Here is a 17861-nt window from a genome sequence, read left to right on the forward strand (position 1 = left end):
CTCCCTCAGCTCCCTGGGTTGTCCCACCAGTCTTCTCCTGAGGCAGAAAGGCCACGCTGGAGAGCCGAGAGCCACACAAGCCCGGATGGCTGTGCAGGGAGCTTTGGAGTTACCTCATGCCGGCCAGCCCTCTCTCCTCACCCTCATCCCCACAGGCCAGAGTCTGTGGGTGACCAGGACCTCCTCGCCCTGCCTGGGAAGATCCGGCACCAGAAGAGGAAGCAGAGATGGTGCCTCACAGTGGAAGGCATGTCTCAGGCTGGAAAACCCAGCCAGGGAGCCCCCACCCCCACCCCAGTGAGGCGATGGGGAGGCTGCGAGAAAAGTCTGTCTGGAGAAAGGAGAAATACTTCTGAGGAGAAAGACCCCAGCTCTCTTTATCTATCTTTACCACAGCTGCCCACAGAACCCTGCAGCAGCTGAACCTGGGCCCACCTTAAATGGTGTCAGGCATCCTGGAGCTGGCCACTGGGCTATTCCCATGGGAACTTCTGCCTACCTCTCAGGTCAACAACAACACCCCCAACAACAGATCAACATTAGCTGAGCAGGCACACAGGACCAAGAACTCACCTTGTTTAACATTGTCTACGTTGAGGAAACTGAGGTCCAGAGAAGATGCGAGTCTCGGTGTCTTTACTACACACCAGCTGCCTGCCATTCACCATCCACACTGGAGGCCTCCACAGGGCCGGAAGAACACCCAGCTTGTAAAGGGCAGGACGTGTGAGCATGAGGCCCTGAGTTTGAGCCTGAGAACTCCTGTCTAAAAAGCCGTGTTAGATGGTGCACACGTGTGACGGTGCACACTTGCAATCCTGGCACCAGAGGTAGGGGGACAGGTGGATTCTTGGGGCCAGGTGGCCATCCATCCCAGTCGGCTTGGCAAGTTCTGGCCTGTGAGAGAACCCATCTCAAAAACTGATGTGGATGGTACCCGGGGAATGACACTCAAGGTTGATGTTTGGCTTTCACACACAGGCACACGTGGGACACACACGCACGCACGCACACAGAGAATAGAGCTACTCCCCAAAGCGGATCAAGTTTTGGTCTCATCTCTTCAGGCCCGTTCAGGTGGCTCCTTGAGGAAGTGTGGTCAGTGGAGCAGCCACAGTGTCCCTGCCACACACAGCTCTGCTGCCTCGTCTGCTGGGCCACTTCATATGCTCTGTGGTGTGCAGAGCCCGGCCTGACAGGCACACTTCAGGAGCAAACAGCACGCTGCTGCACACTTCAGGAGCAAACAGCACGCCACTGCACACGGCTTCTGCCCCTCCTCCCTGCTAGGCATAGGGACATTTTCACAGGGGGAGGGGGTTTTGCACCCCTGAGAAGATGCTGGATTGGGGTCTCATGGCTTCCCTCTGAGAACACCACAGAAACATGCCTTGCCCTCTAACTGAAGTTAACAGGCCACCGTCTTAAAATCTCAATAAATCTAGAAGTTCAGAACCTTTTAGGCTCTGGTCCATAGGTTCTCAACCTGTGGGTCTTGACCCCTTTGGGGATCAAATGACCTTTCCATGGGGCTCACATATCAGACTCCCTGCACATCAGATATTTATGTTATGATTAAAACAGTAGCAAAATTACAGTCCTGAAGTAGCAACAAAGGTAATTTTATGTTGGGGGTCACCACCACATGAGGAATTGTACTAAACTGTTGCAGCAGCATTAGGAAGATTGAAATCCACTTTTCTAGTCAGCACCCAAGTGAACTTGCTGTCTCTGGGGAGCCAGCTGGTGTTAGGGGGCCAAGAAGGATGAGAGGCAAGACATTAGGCTCCCATTCAGAAGACGCGAGGAAGAGTCAGGGTGTGTATACCCCAAGACAAGGCTGTTAACAGTACCCCAAGACAAGACTGTTGTTAACAGGTCCCAGGCAGCCCTTGCTTCCTGGGTGAGCATGAGTCAGCAGCCGGGAAGGCTCACAGGGGAAGTGCCGGCCGTGAGTCTGCACTTATGAGTAACCTCTACTTGGTGCCACTGCTGTCACTGCACGTGACCTTCCAGCTGGTGCATCCATCCCCGGGTTGTAAACCTCAGTTCCGAAACCAGAACTTAAAGCTGTGCATCATCCAGAAAGCCTTGCCCACTTCCTCTGTCCCCATCCGTTCCCTGGCCAAGCCTGAGAGGCTTCCCTAGGGCACACACAGCTTTGGTGGACCTGACTCCTGCTGACTCCTGGGGTGCCACTCTGGTTGCTCTCTATCTCTGTGATGCCAAAAGCCACCTGGGGAGCAGAGACTGTTTCCGCTTACGGCGTGTAATTCATCACTGAGGGAAGCCGAGTCGAGGACTGACACAGAGGCCGTAGATCGCGCCCTTCCTGACTTCACCTCACGGCTTGTTCAGCCTGCTTTCTTCTACAACCCAGGAGTGGCACCACCCACAACGGACCGAGCTCTCCCACGTCAACCATTAATCACAAAAATGTCCCACAACTAGCCAACAGACCAATCTGACGGAGACATTTTCTCAATTGAGATTCTTTCTTCCCAGATAACACTAGCTAGTGTCACACTGACAAAAACCTACACGCTGTAGATGTCCTCCTAGTGTATACGGGCCACATGCCTCCCAGCCCCAGGCCCTGTGCCAGGCAGTTTTACTGTTGTTATCGCCAACACTTTGATTCCTCCTTCACAGATGAAGAATCAGAGCTCAAGGGGGTTAGCCTGAGATTTCTGTTCAAGGGGTTCAAGCCCCTGACACCTGTCAAGTGTCTAGCTGTGCCAGAGGCTTCTGCGGCTTCTTAACACAGAGACGTTTATTTTACAAATGAGAAAACCTAGACTCACAAGGACCAAGGCAGCTGTCTCTCTGCTCCAGGCTGCCTGGCTTCTGCCTCCCTGGGGACTGGGCGCAGCCTGTGGACCCCGATTAGGGTCTGTAAGTCTCGCTGGTCAGTGCCACGAAGGATCCTGCACTTTATCCTTTTAGGAGGCAGACGAGTTAGGAGAGCAAGAGTTGAACAGTGGCAGGGCGGGGCGGGGCGGAGTTCATTGCTGTGACCAACCCCATGACCACATGGGCAAAGCTTGCCATTAGCCCCAGGTTTGACCAGGGTGGCTTCAGAGATGACCACGACCTGCTCATCTTTACCACAACACACATGTTCTGTGGCTCGTTGCCAGAAGGCGGGAGCATTCATCTCACTGGAGAGGGTGTGACTCACACACAGGACTCCTAGGCGGGCATTTGAAACTCTGATTCTTATCAGGCTGGAAAGATGGCTCAGAGGTTAAGAGCACTGACTGCTTTTCCAGAGGTCCTGAGTTCAATTCCCAGCAACCACTTGGTGGCTCACAGCCATCTATAATGTGATCTGATGGCCTCTCTGATCTGCAGGTGTACATGCAGGTAGAGCACTATGCACATAATAATTAATAAACCTTAAAAAACAAAACAAGCAAACATAATGCATAAATAAATCTTAAAAAAAAAAAAAAAGAAACTCTGATTCTTAAGATGCTGTGGGCAGGGGGATCACTGAGCGTCTAGGATGCTTTGTTACCTGGTGAGCTTTCTTGAGCCTGTTTCCCCAGCCACCCTAACAAAAGATGGCCCTGCTCCACCCGCCCCGATTCGCTGTGCTTTATTTCCCATGACTCTTTCAACTAACACATCACATTGTAAATATTAACCCATTTCTTTCCTCCCTGCATCCTGTGAGGAAAAAAGGTGAAGACGGTGGACTCCACGCTTCGCTCGCTCCTCTTTTCCTGACACTGGAACAGTGAGATGCTCCGGGGCTGGGAAGAAGGCTGCGGCAGCGTGAGTGCTGCCCAGTGCCTAGTGCCTGCATTAAAGGTCCCTTGTGATTCCACAGCTGAGGAGATGGAAAGAGGCAGGTGTCTGGGGCTTGGTGCCTAGCCAGACCAGCCTACTTGGTGGGCTGCAGGCCAGTGAGAGGCGGCAGGGCCCATGAGATGGCTCAGGCAAAGGTGCTTGCCACTAAGCCCAGGAACCCAAATTCAGTGCCCACGACCCACATGGTAGACAGATCTGACTCCTCTGGGTGCCTCTACATGGGTGCCATGGTAAGCATGCGCCCACACACATAAACATGCACACATGCACACAAACAAAATGAAAGTGTGGTGGGAGGAGCCATAGTGGTGGCTCACGTCTTTAATCCCAGCGTTCAGGAAGCAGAGGCAGGCGGGTCTCTGTGAGTTTGAGGCCAGCCTGGTCTATGGTGCAAGTTCCAGGACAGCCAAGGCTACACAGAGAAACCTGTCTCAAGCAAACAAATAAACAAACAAAACCCAAGGTGGATAATTCCTGAAGAAAAACACCTGAGGTGGTTCTCTGACAACCACACACATACATATGTGTTACACACATGTACATACTCACAATCTGAGTGAGCAAGTCATCGAGGAAACTCTCCTGAGAGTTGTTGATGCGTGCTGTCTCCTGTGTAAGAATTCAGAGTTTTCTAAAGACATTCCCCATCAGTGTTGTCTGGAGGAGTCCTCCAAGTCCTGCTTCTTCCGGGAGGGAATGGGGCCAGAAGATGAGGGAGCCTTTGTTGAGAACAATTACAGGACAGAAGAGACACAGCCCCACCAAAGGGAAACCTCATTCTTCAGGGTTTCCTGACAGGATGGTGGGAGGTCTGCTCCCAGAGTTGGAGATCAGAGACGCTTTCTGAAAAAGTCCATCCCTGGAGATTATGGCCTCCCGGCCCCACTGTATGCATCATGCCCAGAGGAACAGCTAAGATGAGCAGTGGGCAGTTGTGGCAAGTGTTGTCTTCCCAGACTCCGCTGATAAAGAGCCCCTTGGCGTTCTCAGGTAGAACGGTGTTCTCCTTGTAGAGGGCTGGGTTGCCAGACAAGCTCCCTGGAGTAGGAAGCCGGACTGTCAACTCATGATCCCCACTGTTGTAGAGTTTAAAGACTTCCTGTCAGAGAGCAGTTCTCCTGAGCCAAACAGTGGCGATGGTTGGCTTGAGGCCATCGTGCTAGGCCAGCTTTTTGTCAAAGCTGGAGCAATTGGCTCCCCTTTCAGCTGATCCACGCCAGGCAAAGTTCAGGCCAAAACAGCCCCTTGGGGAGCGCAGTGCTTGGGCATAAGTGCTTTCCTGGCCTCCTCAGCTGAGTCCAAGGTTTTGAGAGCAGCTCCTTGGTATAACCAATGGGACGGACTGAGGCCCTTGCGCGCTTGGCTTTTGCCGAGGCAACCCTGAAAATGTCTACTGGGTGTTAACAAAGCAAGCAGACACACTGAGGACCCAGATCAAGAGAATCCAAGAGGTGGGACAACTCCCCTCTCCCCCAAATTACTTCACCACGAGCCTGAGCCAGCTAGAGCCCGGGCTCCTGGCTGGTGGCTAAAGATTAAAGCCACTTAGCGACTTCACAGGGAGGCAGAATCCAGACTCCACCCTGGCTTCCTGGCTAGATTAACCTGAGGTATGTCTGGGCACCATGTACATTCCTGGTGCCCACAGAGGGGGCACTGGGTCTCTGGAACTAGAGTTGCAGATGGCTGTGAGCCCTCATGTGGGGCTGGCAACTGAAGCCGGGTCCTTCGGAAGAGCAGCCGGTGCCCTAACCACTGGGCTATTTCTCTAGTCCCCGTCTTCCTTTTTAGAATGTATTTATGTGTGTATATGTGTATGATGTGTACGTATACGTATATGTATATGTAGTCTGTGTGAGTGAACACCACATGTGTGCAGGTGCCTAAAAAATCCAGGGCCCATGGCACCTCCCGCAGCTGGAGTAGCAGGCACTTCCGAGCTGCCCAAGATCTGGGTTTACAAAAAGCCCCCATCGTGTGCCAGGCCTGACACAGCTCCTGTGGGTGCTATGACAGGGGAGGTGAGGTGGAGCGCTGAAGGAGGAGTCGGGGAGCAGCCATGCCTGACCCAAGGAATGTCCTGGTCCCTAAGCCAGCCTTGGATGAAAAAGATGCCCAAAGAGGCACTGGTAGCATTGGTTCAGACCCAGACTGAGCCAAACTCTTGACCAGACTGTCCCATTCTGTCTTCATGACAAGGTTCCTCAACACTGCTCACCCATAGAACTTTCTGGAATGATGACAATAGTCTAGGTCTGTACCCACTATTGTAGGAGCAGATGCCTGGCTAGGGAGAGGCATTCCTGCCTGACCCAGCTGTGTCTGTGACTTCTTCTAAGGACTGTAAGACTTGACTGAAGATGGCTTGCCTCTCCTGGCACTTCCATGCGGTAACCCATTGTACAGAGGAAGAAACTGAGGTTCCAGAGGACAATGTGACTTCTCCAAGGTCCTACCACCTAGTGAGCAGAGGAGCCAGCAGCTAAATTCAGAGTCCAGTGGCTCCAAGGGCTGACCCTGTCACACTTGATATATACGGTCTTTAAGGGGATGACAAGGAGACGGAGTTACTTCATGCAGACAGACAAGGAGGCGGGGTTGTTTCAGACAGACAGACAGACAAGGAGGCGGGGTTATTTCAGACAGACAGACAAGGAGGCAGAGTTATTTCATACAGACAGACAAGGAGGTGGGGTTGTTTCAGACAGACAGACAGACAGACAAGGAGGCAGGGTTATTTCAGACAGACAGACAGACAGACAAGGAGGCAGGGTTGTTTCAGACAGACAGACAGACAGACAGACAGACAAGGAGGCAGGGTTGTTTCAGACAGACAGACAAGGAGGTGGGGTTATTTCAGACAGAGACAGACAAGGAGGCAGGGTTATTGACACAGTGAAGAAAACAATGGGGCTAGCTGATCTTAACAGGAGCACTCTCTGTAGGGGAGCAGTTTCAGGCCATAACTATGGTGGAAGCCGGGGTGGACATCTGCATATGGTTGCCACCCACATTTGGTGCCCCAAGGAAGGCCTTACCACCCCTCTGAGCATCATCCTGTTGTGGGGCAGGCGCCTTTGCCATTTCCCTCTGGATCAGAGGCTCTGGGGTCATGTGCTTGGCTGTGCCCACATCTCAGGGCGTCACTCCTCAGGGTTGCCTCCAGGCCCAAAGACATAAACAATTTTGGTTAATTACAATTTTTTTCATTTAGGTGAATTAAATTGTATGTATGATGCAAACATGATAGCCAGTATACAGAGTAAATCCCCTAGGTGTGTATTGAAAGAAAGAAAGAAAGAAAGAAAGAAAGAAAGAAAGAAAGAAAGAAAGAAAAAGGTGTGCACTGCCCAGATTGAAGGCTGGGGACGGGCCAACTCCTTGGAATACCACAGAGCCCCATGGCCTGTATGGGACACGTGTATTCGAGGGATGGGTCAGCAGGGAAGACAGAGCCTAGAAGCCGTCGGTCCTTTTAGACAGAAAGGACTCACTCAAGAACCTCGAGCCTGAGCCCTGTAAAAACAGTCTCTTCCTCTCACCAGCCATCACCCAGGAAACAGCAGCAGGGCCCACTGCGTGAGTCACGTGCGTTCTTCAACCGGAAGGCCCCACCACCTGGGGATCCGCTTACACACACTTATACACCACTATAAACCCTTTTCACACCCACAGCCCCACACCCCACATCCCATTTGCATAGATGTATACGTGTCACACACTAGCACATCCACATGCCGTGCTCCCACATGCTCGCTCTTGCCTCATATGCTCACGCATGTACACATGCACACTCATAAAGCCCCCACTCTCTCAAGTAAGCACGCACCCATTCGCCCACAGTGTCACACACAGTCAGAACGGGGTCTGAGTTGGTGATAGAGTCCTGACAGAACTTTGTCCTTTTGTTGTTTCCAAGAGTGTGGGAGACTTAGGCTCTGCCCCCCTCTTGCCCTTGAGGACGGGGGAGCTGCAGCAGTGTCTACCAGAGTCCCCCATGGGAGCAAAGAGGTATCTGGCCTTGACACGTTGACCTGCCTCATGCTCAGGAAGGTGGCAGGAGCTGCCAACCCTCCCCTACTGCCTGCCTAGCCACCCACACTCCTGTGGCCTCCCCTGGACCTTCTATGCACACAGCTTGGAAAGCTTAGATGAGACCAGAGGCTCACCCCAAATAGTAGTCATGGGTCCCCCATGATAGCAGAGCCTTCTGGTCCTGGCATCCACTCTCCAGACTCCCCTCCCCAAACCGATTCCCCAAGGCTCACCCCGTTCCCGTGCCATAATGCACTCAGGCCCCAGCAGTAGAGACTGTACAAGTAGGGACCAATATCGTAAGCTCCCGGGCGCTGCAAGCCCAGAGTCCTAGCCTTGGACACCCTGCCAACTGGGCTCTCCCTCTCCCACTGCTCCAGCTGACTTCCTGCCAAGAGCCACTGGCAGGGCTGAGCGGGGTGGCTGCTGCCCGGGCTCTTGGGCTCTGCCTGTGCTTCCTGCAGTGGCTTCCTGTGTCCTGCTTGAAGCACGTGTCAGCCCTGGTTCCTGTTATGAACACTTGACTGAACCCCAAGTCTATACCAGCAGCCAAGTCCCGCTACACAAGACCAAGGACGGGGTTGGGGGTGGGTTGAGAGCCTGCCTCCTCTGCCTGGGGCCCCACACTAAGACCTGGTTTCCTAGTCCAGGAAAACTAGACTTTCCAAAGCCAGCCACCATGGGACAGTAGTCTTGCAGATCAGTTTAACCCTTTACCATCCTCACAGCACTGTGATCACCTCACCCTGGCTTATAGAACTGGCATTTGAGCCCAGGCCCCAGAGTTAAGCATTTCCTTTCTTTGGGCCTGAAATGCATTAGCAGCAAGGCCTTGGACCCCAGAGCTTTCCCTAACCCCATCTATTCCATAATGAGACCACATTTCTTGGGCTGGCTCTCTTTGATCTGGAAGTCACTGGGCCCAGCCCTCTCAGCCAGGTCTCCTGGTGTGGTGCCACCTCTTTCCCCAGGGTGGGGCTGCTGAAGAAGAGGGAAGGCTGCAGAGAACTGTGGTCTGTCCTTCTCATGGGTCTCAGGCTCTCTGTGATCCCATGACACAATACCCTCTAGTCCACAGGAATGTATCCTAACTACCCCCCCATCTTCCCACCCCCCTGCCTTCCTACCCCCCCAACCCCCACCCCTCACCCCCCCACCCCTCACCCCATCCCCTCCTTACCCCCCCACACCTCAGCCCCTTAGCCCCCTCAGCCCCCCTCACCACCCCCACCCCTCACCCCCCCACCCCTCACCCCATCCCCTCCTTACCCCCCCACACCTCAGCCCCTTAGCCCCCTCAGCCCCCCTCACCACCCCCACCCCTCACCCCCCACAGAACCCTGAGAACACAGGCAGCATGAGCCCAGCATCAGGGCCCTTTCCCACCTACCTATGCTCAAGTTTTAAATTAGGGACAGTAAAATATTAACAATGTTAAAAAAAAGGGGGGGTGGGGTGGGGTGGGGAGGACAATCTTAAGAGAAAATAAAAGTTGCTGAAAACTTTAGAATTACTTATTTGTGGAATTTTCTGACTAATATTTCTGGACTTAAGTTGACCATGGGGAACAGAAATGGGGAAATGAAGTTGAGGATAAGAAGAGATTGCTGTGCACTGGGAGGTCGGAGGCAACTGGTCGCCTGCGGTACTGGAGCTGGCCAGCGCTCGCCCATCCACTCACACACCCGCTCACCAAGCCCTTAGCAGGCAGTAGTCTAACCCAGAGACCGGCCCTGGACCACACGGATGAAATTCAACGGAAGCTCAGGGCTGGGCAGAGGGAAAAGTGGGATTATTTTGCTTGCTCCTGGGAAAACGACGTGTATTTACAGTCCCCATCCTGGGGGCCGGAGGGTTAGCACCACACCTTCTTTTCTTTTTAGTTTCTCATGTCTAGTAGATAAGGCTCCACATGAGGGAATGCTGGCCCAAGGAATGACTGCAGGGCTGGTGAATGAGGCTCCGCCCTTGGCTCCTGTTATGCAGGGAGGGTCCCAACCCTGGGGAGGGAGCGATAGAGGGAGAGACAGAGACAGAGAGGAGACAGAGATAGCATCACAGGGTAGCTGGTGGCATCACTCTGCTCTCCCTGTGAAAAGGCCATGACAGTGACAGGGCTGTGGCTTGGCCGGCCATTTGAAGCAGAAAGTCTGATGCCCAGAAAGTGCAGGGCGAAGTGACAAAGGGAGGTTGTTGGCAAGATGGCTCAGTGGGTAAAGGTGCTTACCACCCAACCTGAGGATCGAGTTCAAACTCCAGGACCCGCATGGTAGAAACAAGCCAACCCCAGCAATTTGTTCTTTGACCTCCACAGATGGGAGCCCACCTGTACACAGTGCACACGTACACAATAAATAAATGTAAATTTAAAAAAAATAAGTGACACTTGTAGTTATTGGATAGAGAGAAGGGAAGGGTCATGGTTCATTTTAATTGTTAACGTGATACAGCCTGGAATCATCTGGAAAGAGTCTCAGAGAGGCACTGTGCATATCAGGTGCCCCATGGGCAAGCCGTGTGCAGGGTCTTGATTCCTTTACTTGGGAGGACCCAGCCTGGAAGTGGGCAGCCTGTCCCTGGCTGTGGGCCCTGGGCTGCGTAAGTGTAGAGAAAGCTGGCTGAGTGCTCAGCGTGCTGGCACCCTTCTGCTCTGCTCTGCTCTGCTCTGCTCTGACTGTGGATGTGACTGACCAGCTGCCACAGCCTGACAACTCAGGGTGGACTGAACTGCCATCCAAGAACCAAGCAAGTGGACCAGTCAGATAAGAAACCAGAATAACTGGCCAAGGGAAATGGAACATTCCAGCGCTGCATGATCACTTTAACCTGAGACTTCAGGTAGGGGACCGTACCTGGTGGCCCAAACAGGATGAGGAGGGAAAGGAGTAGTTAAGGAAGATCTTGGGTTCCAAAGCTACCAGTGAGCATGTGGCACAGGGATGGAAGGGAGAGGCAGCCCGTTTCTAGAAGAGGAGCTGCCGGGAAGGGCAGAAGTCGGGACTGAGAATGAATGCAAGAAGTTCAGCACCCAACCGAGAAAATAAAGGCAAAAACGTCACTAAAGAAATAGCATAGGGTTGGGCATGGTGGACATGCCTTTAGTACTGGTACCTCAGGAGGCAGAGGCAAGCAGATCTTTGTGAGTTCGAGGCCAACCTGGTCTACTTAGTTCCAGGCCAGTCAGGACTATAGAGTAAGACCCTCTCTAAATAGAAGCAAAGTTTTCCATGTAAGAAGAAGAAAGAAAAGAAAGGAAAGAAAGAAAGAAAGAAAGGCAAGCTTTCCCATTTTAAAGGGCTCACCAAGTACTACACATGATGAAATGGGTGAGATTGAGAACTCACACCACAGCATCTTTGATTACCATCACAGGCAGACACACCTGGAAGTGGGATCGTTAAAGCCTTCAGTCCACTGTCTTCCTAATGGCGGATGGCCCTGGAGCCTGCCCAGCCCTCCAGAGAAGCCGTGAAGGATCTTCTGCTATGTGATGAGGCAGGTCAGGCTTGTGTAGAGACTCCTTTCCCCCTAACTTGGTGTTTCTAAGGACAACGAAACTGTATCGGCCACAGCTCACTAGGCTCCTTACGCTCCAAGTGTCATTTGCTATAACCGTCCCCTGCCTCCAGCACCGAGTAACTCTAGGCGACCTTTCTCCAAGGAGAAAAAATTGTAGATTCTGGAGCCACACCGTCTAGGTTTGAACCCTACCTCTGCCTTTTACAGGCTTGGGCAAGTTACCTAACCCTCTATGCCTCAGCTTCCCTGTCTATAAAGTGGGAACATAAACAGTAGTCACTTCAATGGACCACAGCGAAGATTCTGGCATTACTGGGTCCGCAGTGCTTAGAACAGCACCTTGCTCAAGGACAAGCAGCAGACGAGTGGCTGCGATCATAGTTTAAAGCATAAAAGCAACCAACAGAAGACCTGCGGGACCTGCGGAGTGTCACCAGCGAACCAGACAGGTGCAAGGGGTGTGGCGAGAGGAGGCAGCCCTAGGCTGAGGCGCTTTCTAGCGGCCCCCGCCAGGCGCCTGTGGACGCCCAGGGTGACCGCACCTGCCCTGGTTGCTTTATTCCCGCCACCTGCAGTCATGGAAGGAGACCAGATTTTGATCCCTCTCATGATGGGATGAACCGCTGGTGGAGAGGCTTCCTGTTTCAAGCCCTCTGTGCTGTTTGATGTCCTTCCACACAGATATAACTACATATGTGCTTAAAAAGGAGTGCCCAGCCAGGCGTGATGGCGGAGCACGCCTTCAATCCCAGCACTTGGGAGGCAGAGGCAGGCGGATCGCTGTGAGTTTGAGGCCAGCCTGGTCTACAGAGTGAGTCCAGGACAGCCAAGGCTACACAGAGAAACCCTGTCTCGAAAACCAATAAATAAATAACTAAATAAAAATGAGTCCCCTTTGAGTCTCAAGTCAATAGGCAAGGCTGCCATGCCAGGGGCATCTAGAGAACAAAGTTGGGGGCAGGAGGGGGGCGGAACCCATGGGCCCAGAGTGGAAGGATTTACACCACAGGAATGGGCCACTGTGATGAGCCAGGGTGCTGTGAGCGCCCCATGTCTGTGCTCATCCCAAGACGTAAGTGGAAATAAAGTGTAACCCTCTGCTCTGTCATGCTTCTGGTGTCCCAAGTCCCTGAGGATCCCAGTACCTAGCTGAGCCAAGGTGACAGAACAGAAACTTGAGGAGAATACAGGGGCCACTGGTTCCTTTCTTCAAAACACATGCGTTGAGTATTCCAGCACACCCCAGGAACTAGATGGGCCGAATTCTGGTCTCAGCAACACACCAACCCGGCCGCCGCCTGCCTCTTTGATGAAGCCAAGGTCCTGGAAAGTTGGCAGCAGCTCGACAGGTGGGGTGGCCTGGCGGGCTGACTAACTGCACAGCCGGGCCTCACATGCAGGGGGCTCTGAGTCACTAAAGAGTTTAAGTAAGTCCAGAAAAATCTGTTTCTAACAAGGTCACAGGTGATTCGGCTGCTGGCAATCCAGGGACCAAATAAAAGACAAACTGGAGGATTCCTGGGCAGTCCGAGGGTCTCCCACACAGGTGAGGCTGTAGAGACACTCGGTGAGTGCTCGACTCTCCTATCACTCTGGAACAAATGCCTTTTAAGTCTCCTGGCAGATTAGGGAGAGAGCTCCATAAAGAGGGCTTGCCTTTGGGGCTGGAGAGATGGCTCAGCGGTTGGAGGCACTGGCTGCTCTTCAAGAGGACCCGGGTTCAATTCCCAGCACCCACATGGCAGCTTACAACTGTCTGTAACTCCAAGATCTGACACTGTGTAAGATCTTACATCTGACACATGAAAGCAAAGCACCAATGCACATTAAAGGTAAATAAATTAAGAAAGAAAGATTTTTAAAAAGAGGGCTTGCCGTGCAGACATGAAGACCTGAGTTCCATTCCAGTACGCACATTTTTTAAAAATCTGCATTTGGTCATGTCTTAGTCACTGTTCTATTGTGGTGAAGACACCATGATCAAGGCAGCTAAGGCAGCTTTTATAAGAGGAAGCATTTGGCTGTGGGCTGGCTTACAGTTTCAGAGGCTCAGTCCATGTCAGGGAGTGTGGTGGTGTGCCGACAGGCGCTGCAGCCGTATCTGAGAGCTTTCCGTCCTGATCTGTAGGCAGAGTGAGAGACTGGGTGTCGCATGAGCTTTTTACCCCGTGACACACTTCCTCCAACATGGCCACACCTTCCAATCCTTGTAATCCCTTCAAACAGTGCCACTCCTTGGTGACTAAGCTTTCGAATATGTGAGCCTATCGGGCCATTCTTATTGAAGCCACCACAGGTGACAGGAGCTTATACTATAGTGCAGGGAAGGTAGAGAAAAGACTAGCTGAACCTCTGAGCACTAGGTCCCAGTGCTGGGCGTGGTAGCCTAGGCCTTTAATCCCAGTACTTGGGAGGCAGAGGCAGGCAGATCACTGTGAATTTGAGGCTAGCATGTAGGCTAGCATCATCTACAATGTGAGTCCAGGACAACCAAGGCTACACAGAGAAACCCTGTCTTGAAAAACCAAAAAAAAAAAAAAAAAAAAAAAAAGAAAGAAAGAAAGAAAAGAAAAGAAGAGAGACTCTATCCAGCTGAAAGTGGTGGTGCAAGGCTTTAATCTTATCACTCAGCCAGTAAACACAGCAGATCTCTGAGAATTCAAAACCAAGCTGATCAGCCGGGCATGGTGGCGCACGCCTTTAACCCCAGTACTCAGGAGGCAGAGGCAGGTGGATCACTGTGAGTTTGAGGCTAGCCTGGTCCACAAAGTTAGTCCAGGACAGCCAGGGCTACACAGAGAAACCATGTCTCAGAGAAAAAAACAAAACAATCTCTCTCTCTCTCTCTCTCTCTCTCTCTCTCTCTCTCTCTCTCCTCTCTCTTTCTCTCTCTCTCTCTCTGCCCCCCCTCCCCCTGCCCCAAGGCCCACTTTTAGGCTAAGAAAGAGGTGATGAAGACCAGTGCCCTGGTGACATTTACCTTCTGGCAGCTCCAGGCCTGGTGGCACAGACACCGTTCCCATGTCTACAGCATTGTGGGTAGGTCATCAGTGTGAGGCCTGTAGCCTCAAAGCCTCACTTCCATGCCGGCTCTGCCACCAGCCAGCTACCGGCTAGACACAGTCAAATCACTCCACACCCAGTGAGCGCTGCCTTTCCACCTGTCAGGTGGAACGGTGGTGACATACTGACCTCGCTGGGCTGATCTGGGGCACTTGCTAAATAGGAAGATGGCACTTGCCTAACAGCCACAGCCAATCGTCAGCTTGAGCAGAAACAACATGTTTGTTTTGAGGTGACTGTATTTGGAGTACGCCCTGTTTCTCCACCAGATGAGCAAACCTTCCCTCTCCAAACACTTTATCCATGAGGACTCCTCAGAGGCTCTGGCCCAGAATTTCCCTTCTCTCAAACAATGTGCTTTATAAATTTTTAAACTGTGTGTGTGTTCATGTGTGCTCGAGAGTGAGTGCACGTGTGTCTGTATGCATGTGTGTGTGCGTGTGTGTGCGTGCATGCGTGCCTGCGTGCGTGCGTGCGTGCGTGCGTGCGTGTGTGTGTGTGTGTGTGTGTGGTGATTAGGTGCACTCTTTACTCTTTGAAGCCAGAAGAGGGCATCAAATTCCCCAGAGCTAGAGGAGTTACTGGCTGTTGTGTGGGTGGTAGTGACTGAACTTGGGTCTTGAAATAGCTTTTTTTTTTTTGAGACAAGAATTTTATTTATTTATTTATTTATTTATTTATTTATTTATTTATTTTGGTTCGGGAACTCACTATGTAGAGCAGGCTAGCCCTAAACTCATAGAGTCTGCCTCTGCCTCCCCAGTGCTGAGATAAAGACATGAGCTACCACACTCAGAATAGCTTTTTACTTAAAGGAGAAATTGTGTTCGTCTGTCGGCGTGCGCACTTCAAGTCCCTACCCCACCGACAACATATATTCTGTCAAAGTTTTTTTAAATTTACTTTTATTTTACACATATGGGGCTTTGCCAGCATGGTTGTCTGTGTACTTTGAGTATGCAGTGCCGGAGAAGGTCAGAGGAGAGCATCAGATCCCACAGAACCACAGGTGCAGCTGCTAGCTGTCCTGTAGGTGCTGGGAACTGAACTCGGTCCTCTGCAAGAGCAGCGCCTGCTCTTAACAACTGGGCTATCTCCCTTCAAAAGATGTTTTGAGGAGTGTAGCTGTAAGTTCCACAACAGTCAAAGACTATGCTCACTCCATGGGCCAGCACATGCCCTGTGCCACCACGGTGCCTGGCACATGCGAGCCTTTCAGGAAAAGCATGCTACTCACTCAGAATGAATACTGGCCAGAGGGGAGGCCCGGGAAGGAGGGGAGAACCCAAACACTCGGCTAGATGTTTCCAGCTGGCAACAAAGTGATCCTGGGAGAAAGAGACGTCACCACAGCCAAGAGCCTTGCTGGCTGGCAGCTGCGCTGTGATCCCAGCCAAGCCAGGACCTGCCAGTTTGGCTTCTGGTGACCACAGCTCTCCACTGTCCACGAGCCTCCTGTGCCTCTTTGCTCCCGAGCCACATTTTGCTCTTTGCTCCTGTTCTTTCCTGGAATTGCCAGATACAGCAAATAAAAAAAGATGTCTGTTATAACCTTCGATGTTGGTGGCTGACAAACTCCTTTTGGGATAAGCAGGTCTTGTGTTGATGTGTGGTGAAATTCTTACAAAAGTTTGTATTTAAATGGACATCCTGTGTTTTTGTTGTTGTTGTTTGTTTGTTTTGTTTTCTCTCAGTTTTGCCTGGGCAGGCAATGTACCGCCCAGCTCATCCAACGGGAAGAGTTCTGGTGCTTAAAGAGAAGTCCAAATGTCACTGCTATTGTTTGCGTGTGGCCCCCATCCCCCACCCCACCCCACCTCCCTATCCCCCACCCCACCCCACCTCCCCATCCCCCACCCCACCCCACCTCCCCATCCCCCACCCCACCTCCTCATCCCCCACCCCACCTCCCCATCCCCCACCCCACCTCCTCATCCCCCACCCCACCTCCCCATCCCCCACCCCACCTCCCCATCCCCCACCCCACCCCACCTCCCCATCCCCCATCCCCCACCTCCTCATCCCCCATCCCCCACCTCCTCATCCCCCATCCCCCACCTCCCCATCCCCCACCCCACCTCCCCATCCCCCACCCCACCCCACCTCCCCATCCCCCACCCCCACCTCCCCATCCCCCACCCCCACCTCCCCATCCCCCACCCCACCCCACCTCCCCATCCCCCACCCCACCTCCCCATCCCCCACCCCCACCTCCTCATCCCCCACCCCCCACCTCCTCATCCCCCCCCACCTCCTCATCCCCCACCCCACCCCACCTCCCCATCCCCCACCCCCACCTCCTCATCCCCCACCCCCCACCTCCCCATTCCCCCCCCACCTCCCCATCCCCCACCCCACCCCACCTCCCCATCCCCCACCCCCACCTCCCCATCCCCCACCCCCACCTCCCCATCCCCCACCCCCACCTCCTCATCCCCCACCCCCCACCTCCTCATCCCCCCCCACCTCCTCATCCCCCACCCCACCCCACCTCCCCATCCCCCACCCCACCTCCCCATCCCCCACCCCCACCTCCTCATCCCCCACCCCCCACCTCCCCATCCCCCACCCCACCTCCCCATCCCCCACCCCCACCTCCTCATCCCCCACCCCCCACCTCCCCATCCCCCACCCCACCTCCCCATCCCCCACCCCCACCTCCTCATCCCCCACCCCCCACCTCCTCATCCCCCATCCCCCATCACCCCCCTGCCCGCCGCCGCTGCCCCACCCCTCCAGCCAAGCCAAGTGTTGAAACCTAATGGCGATGCAAGGGTGTTGACGGGTGGGGCCTTTAAGAGGCCTGCAGGCCATGAAGGCTCTGCCCTCGTGAATATGGCATCTCAGCTGTCACTGGATGTCATGGATAAGAGTGAGGGCTTGTTACAAAGTTGAAAGCTGCCTCCCTCTCTGCTTCCTGTTCCTCAGGTCCAGTCTTGCCTTCTGTTGCTAGGGTTAAGAGGCTAATGGCTAGAGAAATAGAGGGTTAGTGCTAGGGGGTTAGGGTTGGGGCTGGGGATTGTGTTAAAGTTAGGGTTAGAGGTTAGGGGTTAGGGTAAGGGTTAGGGTTAGGGTTGGCATTAGGATTAGGGTTAAGGGTTAGGGTTGGTGGTTAGGGTTAGGGGTTAGGGTTAGGGTTAGGGGTTAGGGTTGGGATTTGGGGTTAAGGTTAAGGTTAGGGGTTAGGGTTAGAGTTAGTGGTTAGGGTTAGAGTTAGTGGTTAAGGGTTAGGGTAAGGGTTAGGGTTGGTGGTTAGGGGTTAGGGGTTAGGGTAAGGGTTAGGGTTAGGGTTGGCATTAGGATTAGGGTTAAGGTTAGGGTTAGCGATTAGGGTTAAGGGTTAGGGTTGGTGGTTAGGGTTAGGGGTTAGGGTTAGGGTTAGGGTTAGGGGTTAGGATCCTTGTCAGGCCTAGGCTCAAGGTTGCCCC

The 17861-nt window shown here is 53.1% G+C and overlaps 1 long non-coding RNA gene across 1 annotated transcript; it reads right to left on the bottom strand.

Moving 5' to 3' along the window:
• Nucleotides 1-3881: 3881 nt before the first annotated feature.
• Nucleotides 3882-14548, bottom strand: LOC311596281. The gene is made up of 3 exons (XR_014778795.1): nucleotides 14351-14548; nucleotides 13408-13492; nucleotides 3882-4854 (listed from the first exon to the last, which is right to left on the bottom strand). It is a non-coding gene; the product is annotated as an uncharacterized lncRNA (long non-coding RNA).
• Nucleotides 14549-17861: the final 3313 nt, after the last annotated feature.

Source organism: Acomys minous, assembly GCF_964271855.1.
Source record: "Acomys minous genome assembly, chromosome: 1".
Lineage (NCBI taxonomy): Eukaryota > Metazoa > Chordata > Mammalia > Rodentia > Muridae > Acomys > Acomys minous.